At 44.6% G+C, this 13,846-nt stretch overlaps 1 long non-coding RNA gene and 1 pseudogene across 2 annotated transcripts; both read right to left on the bottom strand.

Annotated features, from left to right (window-relative positions):
* Positions 1–164: 164 nt before the first annotated feature.
* LOC147367984 (uncharacterized) lies at positions 165–918 on the bottom strand. 2 transcript variants are annotated; one of them, XR_015166376.1, is made up of 2 exons: positions 494–910; positions 165–378 (listed from the first exon to the last, which is right to left on the bottom strand). It is a non-coding gene; the product is annotated as an uncharacterized LOC147367984 (long non-coding RNA). The 2 variants fall into 2 exon arrangements; XR_015166375.1 differs by having other exon boundaries at positions 196–406; positions 494–918.
* A 185-nt stretch (positions 919–1,103) lies between these two features.
* LOC147367983 (tubulin alpha-1B chain pseudogene) lies at positions 1,104–2,562 on the bottom strand (annotated as a pseudogene).
* Between the last annotated feature and the right edge of the window lie 11,284 nt (positions 2,563–13,846).

Here is a 13,846-nt window from a genome sequence, read left to right as displayed (position 1 = left end):
CGTCACACAGAGCTCGGACGCATGCGTAGTTTTACGAGCCGGCCCACTCCAGCCCGCTAATTATTATTCGCATGCGTATTTGGTTCAGCCCCACCCACCTCCTTAAACCCACTAGGCTGTTTTGCGCCTGCGCCTTACCGCGATTAGCGCGCCTTAGCGGTTTTAGTTTCTCGCGCATGCGTCTTCCTTCAAACTGCTCTTCAAACTTACCCTTCAGAAGGGGGAGGGGAATGGCGGCGGCCAGTTCTTTATAGGAACTGTATGAGAGTTTCGGGCTCTGGGTTGTGATGAGGTGTCCCTAGCGTGTTATCCGCAGTCCTGCCCAACCTGAAGGTACAGAGGCTCCCCGCCCTGGCGCCGCCAGTACTCCTCTTCTCCCTAGAGCCAGTCCGTGACCAACCGGGCGCTGCGGAACGGCATACTTGTGCGCCCGAAGCCACCTCCGCGGTACCCGGAGCGCATCCAAGGCCTTCGCCCCGCCACTGCCCCTTACCTGCCGCCGTTGGGCCTGGGGCTTGGACCCACGCAGGGTCTCCGTGCCCGTGCCTCAGTCCCGTACCCCGCTTTTGCCCTAACGAACTCCCACCCTGCGACCCCCGCTTCCTCGCCTCGGGTCAGCCGGCGGGGCGCTCGCACGAGAGTGGGGCGCCGGATGCCGCGTCCGGCCGCGCCTCGTGAGTGCAGGTTGAGCCGCCGGTGCGCGCCCGACTCCCCTCTCTCGAGCAGGTTCCCGCTTAATTCTCCCAAAGCTAAGCAGACAACTGTTACGGCTTCCCCCCAGGTGGGTCACCCCGTGTGCTCATAAGACACTAGTGATGTTCGAGACTAGTGAATAATCCCAGATTTCCTGCAGCACTGCAGGAACTGGGACCATTTCTGTTGCCTCCCAGTCCTCCCCTTGTCTGATCCCAGTTGTCCTCAAGCCAGGGGTAACACAGCACAGGTCTGTCTTGAGTACCACCATGGGTAGATACAAGTGAAACGTGTTTTCACCCCTGCAATGGTGTAGAAGCCACATCCAGTTTTGGGGGTTTTGTGTTGGTTTTGTTTTTTTTTTTTCCCCCCTTAAAATCTTTAGTTTTGAGACAGGACAGGAGTCTTACAGATACACATGGAAAAGCAATCCATGATCACAGTTGAAAGCGAACACAATGTAGTCAGTTTTTAGGCCTGTCAGCTAGCTAATGCTGAAGCTCTGAGTATGACATGCTGCAGGCCTCAAAGGAATGGTAACTAGTATTCCTCTCCTTCCTCTGCCTCTCCTTCAACAGAATCCACACAACCTCATAATCCTTCTCGAGGGCAGCCATGTCCTCACGGGCCTCAGAAAACTCCTTCCTCCATACCCTCACCCACATACCATTGAACTAAAACATGCTTGGCATGCATCAGGTCAAACTTGTGGTCCAGGTGAGCCCAGGTCTCAGCGATGGCTGTGGTGTTGCTCAGCATGCTCACAGCTTGCTTTATTTTGTCCAGGTCTCCCCCAGGTACCACAGTGGGAGGCTGGTAATTAATGCCAACCTTGAAGCCAGTGGAGCACCAATCCACAAACTGGATGCTATGCTTGGTCTTGATGGTGTCAGTGGCAGCATTAACATCTTTGGGAACAACATCACCACAGTAGCACAGGAGGAGCAAGCCATGTATTTACCATGGCGGGGGTTGCATTTCACCATCTGGCTCAAAGCAAGCATTGGTGATCTCTGCTACAGAAAGCTGTTCATGGTAGGCTTTCTCAGCAGAGATGACAGCAGAGATGACAGATGTGGCCAGAGGGAAGTGGATGCGGGGATAGGGCACCAGGTTGGTCTGGAACTCTGTCTGATCCACACTCGGGGCTCCATCAAACCTCAGGGAAGCAGTGATGGAGGACACTATCTGGCTAAGAAGGAGCTTAAGATTCATGTAGGTTGGCACTCAGTATCAAGATTTCTATGACAGATGTCATGGATGGCCTCATTGTCTCCCACAAAGGCACAATCAGAGTGCTCCAGGATGGTGTGGGTGGTGAGGATGGAGTTGCAGGGCTCACGTGCAGCTGTGGAAACCTGGGGGGCTGGGTAAATGGAGAACTCCAGCTTGGACTTCTTGCCATAATTGACAGAGAGACGTTCCATCAGCAGGGAGGTGAACCCAAAACCAGTTCCTCCACCAAAGCTGTGGAAAACCAAGAAGCCCTGAAGACCTGTGCACTGGTCAGCCAGTTTCCGAATTCGGTCCAAGACAAGGTCAATGATTTCCCTGCCAGTGGTGTAGTAACCTCGGGCATAGCTATTGGCAGCATCTTCTTTGCCTGTGATGAGCTGCTCAGGGTGCAAGACCTGGTGGTAGGTGCCAGTGCGAACCTCATCAATGGCTTGGTTCCAAGTCTACAAACACTGCCCTGGGCACATGCTTGCCAGCACCTGTCTTGCTGAAGAAAGTGTTGAAGGAGTCCTCTCCCCTAGCAGTCTTGTCACTTGGCATCTGGCCATCAGGCTGGATGCCATGTTCCAGGCAGTAGAGCTCCCAGCAGGCATTGCAGATCTGGACACCAGCCTGGCCAACGCGGATGGAGACGCACTCACACTTGGGGGCTACGGATTAGCAGACGCAGGCAACAGAAGTAGACGCTGGTCTTGGCTACCATCCCCAACAAGCTAAGAGTCAAGGTAAGTAACACACTCCGTTTTCCAGTTTTAATGGGTTAGAAAACTGAAGAGGAAATGGAATAGAGGAAGACGGTAATCCAAGATAAGGTCACAGCGGTAGGCAAGGCCCAATCCTGAAAGGCCATTTAGGCCTTGACAATGGTGATAACTCCAAACGCAGAAGGCTTTGGCAGGTCTTCATCAGGGCACAGTAGGACTTGTTTGAAAAGGAAAATTATTACTGGGTGTGAAGAGGACTCAGATGGACAAGCATGGTGAATGATGCTGCTTGCCCTCAATTGCAAATGGAGCTAGAGGAGAATAGAGGGCATTTTGGCTGAAGTCACCAAGATGTGGGATTCCAAGCACATTGGACTGGTACACAGGAGGGCTATTGGCAATATATATTCAAAGTCTTTAAAAAATACACATCTTTGGGAGGGGGTTTTGGAGGAGAATGGATACACATATAGCTAAGTCCCTCCACTGTTCATCTGAAACTACCACACATTGTTAATCAGGTATACCCTAATACAAAATAAAAAGTTTAAAAGTTTGAAAAAATATATACATCCCATTTGACCCAAACATTCCATTTCCACTTTTGCACAGTTTTAAATTTACGAGAATGTTCATCACAGCATGAAACAGGTAAATTTTAGAAGCAACCTAAATGTCAAATGGTGTATTGAATAAATTATGGTACAACTTTATCATGCATCATCACCAGGGGAAAAATTGATTCCTGAGTGTGAGGAGGAGAGAATACAACTAAGCTATTACAATGGTTTTTGGCCACAGTGCCTAAACAAGAGGTACAGTGTACCTATGCTATTAATATTTCATGTCAGGAAGAAAAAAAGTTGAGAAAAACTGATGTATGTAGTAGAATACTTTGCAGTTATTAAAAATGGTGACTAGAAGTATGTTTTTGGAAAGACATTTACAATATTTGTTGAGTGGAAAAAACCAATGAAACATTATTATGCATTGCTAAGATTTCCCTGTTGGCTCAGATGGTAAAGCATCTGCCTACAATGTGGGAGACCTGGGTTCGATCCCTGGGTCAGGAACATGCTCTGGAGAAGGAAATGGCAACCCACTCCAGTACTCCTGCCTGGAAAATCCCATGGATGGAGGAGCCTGGTAGTCTACAGTCCATGGGGTCGCAAAGAGTCTGACATGACTGAGAGACTTCACTTATGAAGCAATAATGCAGTATGGCTCAACATCCTGGAAATATAATTATGCACATGCATAGGAAAGAAACTATACATATATGGAAAAGATATAATCCAAGTGTTTACAGGGACTTTAGGTGATAGGAGCATGGGTAAGTTTTTTCTTCTTCTATGTATTTTCTCTCTCTCTCTCTCTCTCTCTTTTTTTTTTGGCCATGCACGGATCTGTGCACAGACTCTTAGCTCCCCAACCAGGGATTGGGCCCATGCACCCTGCAGTGGGAGTGGGGATTCTTAACCCCTGGACCTCCAGAGAAGTCCCTCTTCTCTGCTTTTCAGTTGCCAATACTAAACACATTACTTGTAGCTTTAAAACTTGACCATTTTCTGAGTGGGAAGGATTGAGAATGTTAGGATGTGTTTCCTCCATCCTCCTAGTGCCGTAGCATCAGCTGCTTCAGAACGTGATGGGGACCAGGCAACCCCACTTTGAAGCTGGAAACTGTAAAGACAGGGACTGTGGTTCAGCTGTGAGAACCTAGGTACAGAGTCTCAAGCCCGCTCCAACCTGGTGCAGCGTGGCTCGACCCTTTCATCAGCATAATCATAGTTGTCTTAAATAAGAGCTCCTCCAACACCTGGTGCGGGCTTTGAAACCATCTAAACCACTCTGTGTATTCTGATACATTTGCTTTTTCTACATGCCACAGAAAAACAAAGGGGTCCCCACAGGGAGGCCCAGCATCCTGGCCAAGGGGAGGGGCTGGCGCTCTTGATGGAGTACAGTCAGCTTCTGGGGCCACCTGGAAAGGGGATCTTAACATCCTCTCCTCAGTTCACTCAGCATGTCTCCTTTGGGCAGAATGTGACTGCCATTGGTTTTGAGCATTCAAGGTATTGGCCCTGAATATTGAGAGTATTCTGATTACTGAATACTGAATATTGAAGCTTCCCACGGCTTCAGCCAGGACACTCACTGTGGTTGAATCCTTCAGCCAGGAATTCAAAATGTACTGATGACTAGTCTCTTTGTTGTTATTGTTTAGTCTTTCAGTCATGTCCGACTCTGTAACCCCATAGACTATAGCCCACCAGGCTCCTCTGTCCTTGGAATTCTCCAGGCAAGGATACTGAGTGGGTTGCCATTTTCTATTCCAAGGGATCTTCCCCAGTCCAGGGATCAAACTTGTCTCCTGCAAGTCCCCTGCATTGCAGGCAGATTCTTTACCACTGAGCTGAGCCCAACTAATAACATTACTTACTTTTAAAATGTTTTATTATAATAAAATATACATAACATGAAAGTTACCATTTTAAATGTACAATTCAGAGGTATTCAGTACATTTTCAATGTTGTGCAAATATTTCCACTCTCCATCTGTAGAACTTTTTCATCTTCTCCACTGAAATTCTGTACCATTTACATGCTTTACTCCTCAGCCCTTGGTAACCTCTGTTCTACTATCTGTCTCCAGGAATTTGCCTATTACAGTACCTAATATAAGTGGAATCATACAGTAATTGTCCTTTTGTGTATGGTTTATTTCACTTAACACTGGAAGGCCTATCCATATCCTCAAGAGTTTTCTTCCTTAAAGCTGAATAACATTCTGTTGTGTATATATATATTATATGCATATATATCAGAGCAGGCGATGGCACCCCACTCCAGTACTCTTGCCTGGAAAATCCCATGGACAGAGGAGCCTGGTGGGCTGCAGTCCATGGGGTCACTAGGAGTCGGACACGACTGAGTGAGTTCACTTTCACTTTTCACTTTCATGCATTGAAGAAGGAAATGGCAACCCACTCCAGTGTTCTTGCCTGGAGAATCCCAGGGACGGGGAAACCTAGTGGGCTGCCGTCTATGGGGTCGCACAGAGTCAAACACGACTGAAGTGACTTAGCAATAGCAAGAGCAAGAGCAATGCATATATATGTACTACATATGTATACACTACATGTTGCTTATCCATCAATTCACTCCAGTGTTGGCTCCACCTTTTAGCTGTTGTAAATAGTGCTGCTTTGAACTTTGGTGTACAACTATCTTTTTGATTTTCTGCTTTCTAGTCTTTCAGTCTGTATGAAAAACAGTTTGGCAGTTCTTCAAAAAGTTAAACATAAAATTACCATATGAAAAAAAATTACCATATGATTCAGCAATTCCATTCCTAGATTGAACTATTGGACATCCCTCTCAGCCATATATGGGGCTTCGAAGTCTCTCTTTATTTTCACCAACACTTGCTATTTTCTGAGTTTATTTTTGTTTTCTGACAGTAACCGTCCTAAAGAGTGTGAAGTAGTATTTCACTGTGGTTTCGATTTGTATTTCCCTAATGTTTAGCGACATTGAGCATTTTTTTAATGTGCTTATTGGCCATTTGTATATCTCCTTTGGATAAATGTCTATTCATGTCCTTTGTCCATGTTTGAATTGGGTTGTTTGGTTTTTCTATTGTTGAGTTTTAAGGGTTCTTTATATATTCTGGATATTAATCCCCTGTCAGATAATGATTTGCAAATATTTTCTCTCATTTTATGGTTTGCCCCTTACATTTTTGAGTCTTTTTAATTTCATTGTCCCTTTGAAAGTTTTCTTCACACACTGCCTACTAGCTTTCACATATGGATTCTATTCGTGAATTTATTCATCCAACAAATGTTCCAGTACAGTTCCTGTGCCATGCTTTTGGATGAGCCCTAGAGGCATGATCACAGGAGAAAATATCCCTGCCCTAGGAACTCCCTGTCTAGAAGGGGGAGACAAGCAAAAATTAATAAATATGCAGTTCAGTCCATGACTACAGATTGTGCCAAGTGCTGTGCGTCATGGGAAGAGCCCCTCATGTAATTTGAGGGATAAGAAAGTTGCTGAGAAAGTGGCACTCAAACTGGGATTTGACAGGTGATCAGGCCTGGTTAGAAGAGGGTGATTTGGCAAAGGGGAGACTTTGAGGGTGGGAGACTCCAAAGCAGGAGTGGCAGCCCCAAGGCCAGATGAGCGGGGAGGGGTTCCTTCTACCTTCAGAGGGAAACCACTGAAGGCTCTAGGTGTACGGTGACACAGTCCAATTTATATACTTCCAAGATTAGTCTTACTTCTATGCTGGGAATAATTTCACAAGGAGTCCTCTTTCCTCCCCTACCTCACCCGACACTCACCACATCCTGCCTTACATCCATAGGCATCACTTTGGTCATGTGATGTCACCTAGTCATCCGATGAATACAAGTGATCTCCCTGGCTGTACTCTTGGCCTTTGTCTGGTCATTCTCACCACAGGAAGAATAATTTTTTTTTCTCCCTGCCAGTAGTTTTTCTGAGATACAATTCACATGCCATACCACTTTTTTTTTTTTTAATTTTTGGCTGCCCTGAGTCTTTGTTGCTTCCCACAGGCTTTGTCTAATTGTAGCATGCAAGGGTTACCGTCCAGTTGCAAGGTGGTGGCTTCTCTTGTTGCAAAGCCAGGGTTCGTGGGCTTCAGTAGTTCTGGTGCATGGGCTTCGTTGTCCTGCAGCATGTGGAATCCTCCCAAACCAGGGATCAAACCCATGTTCCCTGCATTAGCAGGCACACTCCCAACTACTGGATCACCTGGGAAGTCCACAATTTTTTAAAAAATATATTCACAGAGTCGTCCAGCCATCACATTCTAAGTTTAGAACATTTTCATCACCCCATAAAGAAACCCCATGCCCATTATCCAGAGTCATCTTTCAAAACTGCAAATCATATCACATAGCTCTCCTGCTTTATATCCTCAGTGGCCCCCACTGCACTTAAGAGGACCATTTCTTTGCCATGGTCCTCAGGGTCCTGCATGATGTGATGCTGTGGGCCTCTCCATAACCCCCATTACTTTTCTACCACCTTTTCTATACCCCAGCTACACTGACCTCCTTTCTGCTCTTTTCTACCCACAGGCCTTTGCAAATGGTATTTCCTTTCCCTGGAGCACTCTCCCCAAACGCTCATCCTCACTAACTCCTTCTTCAGGCTTTTCTCTATCAAATTCCTCTATTCATTTCCTTCATAGTGCTTCTGCACTCTGTGATTATCTCATTTATTTATGTAATTACTTTTTATTGCCTGTTCCCCACACTAGAATGTTGGTTCCATTGCTAACACCAGAGGGAGTGCCTGGTATGTACTAGGCATGAACAAGTAATTGTTGGCTGAGAGATGAATTAAGGAAAGGAGGGAGAAGGACATGTGAAAGTCAGTACACTGAGGTAGATGAAGATGGGGAAAACTGGAGGCAGACGGAAGGGGCAAGTCAGTAGATCCATTTTGAACATGTTAAATTTGAAATACCTCCAAGATATCCAAGTGGAGATGTCCTAGCTTAGCTGATATTTTACAAGTTTAAAGCTAAAAAGAGCAATCTAGATGGGATATAAAATGTGGACGTCACAGGATATAGATGATATTTTAAAACTTAGGAATGAATTAAGGGGCTTACCTTTGAGAAGTGGCTCTTAGGGATTTCGTCACCAGGTATCACAGACATTACAGATTGGGAGTCTGTGTCAATGAAAGAATGAGTGAATCAGTGGAAGGAAATAGCAAAAGAGGCTGAAAGGGAGTCGCCAGAAAGATGGGCAAAGCCTGGGAAGCATTAGGGTAACAGAAATAGAGGACAGGGTTTCAGGTGAAACAGTGTGGTTAACAGCATAAAATTATGGTGAGAGGGCTCAGAAGATATAGGAAACAAAGTCCCAAAATATATGTCTCTGGTGCCTTTGCAAAGAGCAGTTTAGGTGGAGCAGAAAGACTGGAAGCCAGACTAGAAATGCAGAGAAGATTAAGGGAGGGCATATGTAATACCAGTCTTCTTAGAATCTAATATAATAAACATATGTTGATGTAAGCCACTGAATTTGTGGTAATTTGCTACAGCAGTATCAGGAAGCTAATACAAGGTTTATTCCAGGAATCATTAATTTTCTCACAAAATCATATGATTACATATATACATAAACAATAAATAGGATTGATGGATAGATCTCTATCCCTAATAAAATCATAAATAGGAAAAGGAAGTAAAATACTAAAGTACAAAAAAGACTTTTTACCCAAACTCAAAAGTATAAAGCAAACTAAATAAAAGTCTCAAAGTTGTTTCCACTAAAATTCAGATCAAGACAAGTACGTCCACTACTTCTTAAAATTGTGTTGGAGGGTCTAGCTAGACCATGCAATTAGAGCTGGTTTAAGTGATCTCAGAGTCCAACTGGAGGGCTTCCCCGGTGGTTCAGCGGTAAAAAATCCACCTGCCAGGACAAGAGACACAGGTTCCGTCCTTGGTCCAGGAGGATCCCACATGTCGCAGAGCGACTAAGCCCGAGCAGCACGACGGTGGGGCCTGCGCTCCAGAGCAACTACCGAGGCCCACGCGCCTGGAGTCCGAGCTCCACAGCAAGGAGAAGCCACCACACCGCAAGGAGGGCAGATCCTGCCCCAGAAACGAGAGAGCCCTCGCACAGGAACAGAGACCTAGAACAGCCAAAATAAGTAAGTAAACTAATGAAGTCCAACAGGAAGAACAAATGCCCGAGTAGATCCTAGAACACTGTGAACAGAAGACTGGTAGTGGAGTAGAACTGGCCAAGAGAAGGACAAGAAGAATTCAGAAATAGCTGCAGATAGACTTTGGAAATTAATATGTGGCTAAGACGTCATTACTGTTGAGTGGAAAGATGATTAACCTGATAAATGATGTAGACATTATAGACCATGATTACAGGAAAAAGAAAGAAAAGCCAGGTTGGGCTGTAACCCAGCAGTTCTCAGCTAGGGGGGCTTTACCCCCAAAGGACATTTGGCAGTGTCTGGTGACATTTTGGTTGTCACAACTGGGGCCTGCTATTGGCATGTAGTGAGTAAACGCCAGGCATGCTGCTAAACACCTACAACGCACGGGACAGCCCCCACAACAAACAGTTATCTAACTCCAAATGTCAGTAGTACTATGGTTTAGGAAACTTGCTCTGAAATAACACAAAACACCAAAATACTTTTCTGATGTATTAAAGGTTTCATAATAAATATTTAAATATAAAACAAGATAGCAGGGGGGAAAAAAAGAATGTATAACTTTGGGGTGGAAAGTCCTCCCAAAGTCTGGAGACCATGAAGCCTCTCTCTTCTTATATATAAGTTTTTTTTTTTTTTTTGACTGCACATAAATTTTGAGTTTTTCTAGTAGAAAATAAAATACATAAGAAAATGAGAAAATAGTTATAAAATATGTGAAAGACAAAAAGTTAAAACCCCTAATATGTGATTATACTACAATTCTTAACAGATCAAATAAAAAAAGAACCAGGATATGTAAATATTTTATGAATAGGGGCTTATGAAGTTTGCTCATAAAGTTTATGAATAGGGGTTCAACCTAACAAGTAGAGAAATGGCTACCTTTAGCAGGATTGGCTAAAATTTAAGAGCAATTTGTGTCCACAAGCCCTTATTTATTCCCAATCCAAAATTCATAAAGTCCTGGAAACCTGAAAAATGTTTTGGCTTTGTTAAATTTGAGGCCAGTTCATTAAGCAGCAAGACTTAACCTGAGCTACTATGAGGCTCTTTGCAGTCTTCACGTAACTTGTTTGGTGAGAATATTTCTTACATCTTGCCACAGAACCATTAATTAATGTGTTTGATTAGGAAATGCTACCTCAGAGCCTGCTAGGAGTGTCAGAATTTCCTTAAATCCAGAGAATTCTGTTTTCTGAAACATAAGGATTTTGAATAAGAGTTTATAGATCTGTAATTTCCAGAGCTGACAAGGATGCAGTCAATGAGAGAAGTATATATTGACTGATTTTCAAGTATTAAAACAACATTGCATCCCTGGGATAATCCTACTTGGTCATAAATGTGTTACATTTTATGGAATGTTGGATTTGATTTGCTAATGTTTTATAGGGATATTTAAGTCTGTATTCATGAGGGCTATTGGTCTGCAATTTTCTTTTTGTAATGACTTCATAGGTAATGGTGGCCTCAGAACAGGTTTCTTTAGTGTTCCTCATTCCTCTGTTTTCTGCAAGTGTTTGTATGAGATTGTTGTTTATTTCTACTTTAATAAAATTGACCAGTGAAATCATCTGAGCCTGGATTTTTCTTTGGGAGAATGTTTGGATAACAAAATCAATTTCTTAACCTGTGTTTTTGTTGTTTTGTGTTTTTTTTGGGGGAAAAAAAAAAAGCCTGAAGGCAAATACCTCCCCACCCCACACTGTCTCCACAGTCAGAACCTTGTCGCGTTCTCAGCCCCAGCCAGCCAAGGGCAGGGAGATGGTTCTGCCGTGATTGCCTTAGACAAGTCAGGATTTATCCCTGAACCAGGATAAGGGGCACCTTCTCCAAAGATGGAACCCAAACAGTCACAATTCTGTAGGCAAAGAAGCAGAGAATAGAGATAATACAGGCAACCCAGTCTGCTACAGAATGAGGAGGACGAAAGGAAGAAAAATGGAACGACTGAGGAATTATCCCCTCAAAGACTAAATCCAGAGAGACTGTCACCATTAAAGAGCAGGTTAGTTTGGTTTCCCTTCAGTAGAAATGGGGATCAGAACAGGATTTGCTTGAATTTGAGGATACTTTGACCTGTCATCCATTGTTCAAGAAGGAATTCTAGATTCTCAGGGCTCAGAGTCTCAAGGGAAATAACCTGCCTGCTTGCTTGTTTGTACTGTTTTGTCTCAGAAAGGATTTCAGTTCAGTTTAGTTCAATCACTCAGTTGTGTCCGACTCTTTTCGACCCCGTGGACTGCAGCATCCCAGCATGACAGGGATCCATCATCAACTCCCAGAGTTTGCTCAAAATGTCCATTGAGTCAGTGATGCCATCTAACCATCTCATCATCTGTCATTCCCTTCTCCTCCTGCCTTCAATCTTTCCCAGCATTAGGGTCTTTTCCAATGAGTCATCACTTCTTCGAATCATGTGGCCAAAGTATTGCAGCTTTAGAAAGGATTTAGCGTCCATTAGTCAAGATGTGCTACATTATCCTGCAATAACAACCCAAAATCTCAGTAGCTCAACACAGAAAAGTTGATTTCTCATTGCTCATACTACACATTCATCTTAGTTTTACAGGGTTCTGCTCCATCTTGCTTCTTTCAAGGACTTAGGCTGACGGAGGCTCCACCATCCAGAACCACCACTCTGGCCCTTAGAGGCTTCTGTCTAGCAATGACTCGTATATTTCTACTAACAGTTCACTAACCAAATAAGTCACATGGTCAAACCTTTCCTCGGGAGGCCAATGTAAACATAAAAGAACAAAGAGTCTTGCTCTTCATCCACTTGTAAAAATTAAGTCAACAACCCACAACTGCAGGATGAAGAAGTCTCTGTTTTAGATATGTGGCTCCTACATAGTTAAGATGCATATCTAAAGAAGGATTTCAAAAAGAAAAGAAAGAATTTCAATGACCCCAGATTCGTGCATCTTTCCATACATAGAAAATCACTAAAATTATTACCTTGAGATGTCTGTCCTCTATGATTAGCAGTAATGTTTTACCAAGATGTATGCATGACTATATTTCTCAGTCAGAAAATTCATATATGCACTAGTTCCGCCCCTACTTCTGAGTTCCTCAGAGCTATCTGAGAGGCTGTCTCCCAGGCTATAGTCCTCAGTAAGGGCCCCTGAATAAAACTGAAACTCAGTTTGTACGTTGTGTTTCTGTTGTTATTTTCCCACTTGACACCGGAATGAAATCTCATGAGCCTGGAAAGAGAAGAACCAGAAACATCAAGTGAACAATAAGTATGACCACTAGGTCGGGTGTCTGTATTTATAAGAACATATGGAAGAGGAAACGCCAAGCACTCTCTTGGTGGCTCTACTAAGCTTCACTTAGCCTTTGAACGATTCACCTCATAGCCAGTATTCTGTCCCAATCAGTCAGGAGACAAAGTGGCATCCCCAGAGAGCACAGCCCATTCAATAGCACCCACTGTGGGGGCTTACCTACCAGCGCAGTGGTGAGGAATCCGCCTGCCGATGCAGGAGACACAGGGTTCCGTCCCTGATCTGGGAGGACCCCGCGTGCTGTGCAGCAACCAGGCCTATGTGCCTCAACTGTTAGGCCTGTGCTCGACAGCCAGTGAGCCACAACTGCTGAAGCCCTCGCACCTACAGCCTGTCCTCGGCAACGAGAAGAGGTGAGAGTTGCACCACAACTGGAGAGCAGCCCTGCTCTCCACAGCCAGAGAGAAGTCTGCACAGCAGCTACAACCTGGCACAGCCAGAAAATCATAACCCACGCTGCACTAAAGCACTGGCACGTCTCACTTTTCGCATCCTCCATCCCTGGGTTTTTCCCTTTCAGGGCTAAATCTGCCAACTGATAATACCCCAGTGTTTGTGTCCTAGGATTTGACAAATAGTTATTTTAGAGTCTCATATTACTCATATTACTAAGTCACATGAGTCTGAGAAATCTAAGACTTCCCTATGTGCCTGGGCTAGTATAAAAGAAAAGCGAGGCGCGTGGTTAGGCAGAGTCACTTGGAGTGATATTGGCACTGGGTTGGGGTTTCCCCTTGACTAGATGAGCCAATGTTCGGGGAATAGTCACAAGCCAGGGGACCAGGGTTGGGAAAGAGTACAAGGGGGTTATAAAAGTTCAAGCAGTTGGGTTCAATGACTGTTTCAGGGCCAAACCTCATTTCTGGGTGCTTCACCATCCCTGTCTCAATGGGGCCTTTCAACAAGCCCACATCTCCAAGAAACGGGCTCAAAGGTGTGCGTGGTCAGAGATCCAACGAGTGGGCATAGTGGAACTAGACTCCAGGCCATGTCCAAAACTCATACCCCTTCCTCCACTCTAGCCAGTGGGAGAACCAAGGGCGTCTGGCCAAAAGGAACACTAAATGAGTTGCAACCTCCAGCAAAGAAGGTACAACTACACTCCAGGACTGTTGTGAGGGAGAAGTCTTGGGCTTCTGGCTGACCCCAGGAAGAGGAGTCGCCCAGAACCTCAAAGAAGTCTCAGGA

This window comes from Bos grunniens, chromosome 7, assembly GCF_055505025.1.
Source record: "Bos grunniens cultivar Pamir isolate PY7600 chromosome 7, Bosgru_T2T1.0, whole genome shotgun sequence".
Taxonomy (NCBI): domain Eukaryota; kingdom Metazoa; phylum Chordata; class Mammalia; order Artiodactyla; family Bovidae; genus Bos; species Bos grunniens.
The sequence above is the reverse complement of the archived record's forward strand: the minus strand, read 5'-3'. Positions and strand labels throughout refer to the sequence as shown.